This window comes from Arachis ipaensis, chromosome B07 (genome assembly GCF_000816755.2).
Source record: "Arachis ipaensis cultivar K30076 chromosome B07, Araip1.1, whole genome shotgun sequence".
Taxonomy (NCBI): domain Eukaryota; kingdom Viridiplantae; phylum Streptophyta; class Magnoliopsida; order Fabales; family Fabaceae; genus Arachis; species Arachis ipaensis.
Window position 1 is genome coordinate 115385565 of NC_029791.2, and position 1734 is coordinate 115387298.

The following is a 1734-nucleotide window of genomic DNA, read 5'->3' on the forward strand; positions in this document are numbered from 1 at the left end:
AAGATGTATGAAAAAAAAAAAGACAATAATTAGAAGGGGGAAAAAAAGCTAATAAACAAGATAAATACAATGCCATGAAAGTGTGAATATACAAAGTGTGAACCTTTTAGTAAAAGAAAATTTTTTAAATATATTAATAAAACACACGTGTAGCATTAACCACAAATGTGTAACAATGGCCTCTCCTCATATTTGAAGGCCAAAGAATAGCCAAAAAAATAGCAAAGAAAATCTTAATTTGAACATGAATTTTCGAAACTTGCGGATACACCTCACATCCACACTCAATTATCACTATAAAAGAAGTTTCATGTACTCCGTAAAACTCACCACCCTCAATACATTTTTCTCTTACAACTTTTGTGTGGTCTCTCTCTCCTTTTCTTTTGCTCAAAGGGAGAGAGAGAACAATAAAAAGAATAAATAATATTTGTAAGAGAAAAATGGCTTCTTCAATGAGGGTGGTCTTCTTCTTGGGCCTCATTTACGCGGCTCTTATATCAGTGGTGGTTGCTTCAGAAGAAGCCGCCACTTTATCTATTGATGTTGGTAAAATTCCCACCACAAACACAAACGATGGTAATTTTCTTATTCCTCTTTTTATTGTTATTCTTTGAATTCATCATGTTCTAAGAAATAAATAGTCATTTTGACAAAATATTATTAAAAGATGCAAATAATAAAATAAATTTAATGTATATAAATATATAACTAAATTAACTAAAAGTTTCGTTTAATTTGTCAAACAAAACATTTTTGAAGAGTCATTTGTTATTTACATTTTTTAATATTCATTTTGTTAAAGTCCTAAGATTTTGAGGTTCAAAATAATTATTTAATTTGTTCCAGGTGGTTACATTTTTTTAATTATCTTTTGTTTGCAAAATGTAGGTACCGCAATTGATCAAGCGGTTGGTTATCTTCTAATGTTGTTGGCTTTGGTGCTCACCTACCTCATTCATTAAGAGATCGTTAAGGAAACAAAATGCTAGTGTTGATAAGAGAGAAGCATTATTTATTGTAACACTTGTGAGGAATATTTTTGTTGACAAGAAGGAAGAATGGTTTTTTGACAAGAGAATATGTGCTTCAATTGGAAACAATTTATGGATACCTAGATTATTTTTCTAGCTCCAATAATGATATTATAATTTTTTGGCTTGTCTTTTTTATTGATATTCATTTATTTGTTTTATTTATTGTTCATTCAGAATAACTTATACGTAATATGAAGGAACGAATTATAATATAGATAAATGAGAGATATTCTTTAATTTATGAATTAATAAATGACCACCATTTGATTATACTTGTTGAATATGACATTTGACAGCTTCCTTTTTTTTTTTTTTTCCCTCTTTTGGGACCAAATTCATTGAAGATGATTATCATCTCCATGACAAAATTTAAATCACCTTACGTAAGTAGTATGAAAAAGGGGGAATAATAAATTTAACTAATGCTTTTAGGCAAATGATTGGCCATAAGTAGATTTTAGTTAGGGGCGTTTGTGGTGTAATTTGAATCAATTTTGAGTTAAAAATTTATTTCATTCGAATATTAATTTTATTTGTGATGTGGTTTGGATGGGATGATTTCTCTAGATAATCTAATTCAATAATTATAAAAAATTTGAATTGAATTATATATTTATGATTTTATAAATTAAAAAAAAATAAATATATATAATAAGTCTCAACATCAAATCTTAAATAATCAATAATGACATAACAA

General features: G+C 27.5%; 1 long non-coding RNA gene across 1 annotated transcript; it reads left to right on the forward strand.

Annotated features, from left to right (window-relative positions):
• On the forward strand, positions 269-1170 carry LOC107608489. The gene is made up of 2 exons (XR_001612881.2): positions 269-579; positions 892-1170. It is a non-coding gene; the product is annotated as an uncharacterized LOC107608489 (long non-coding RNA).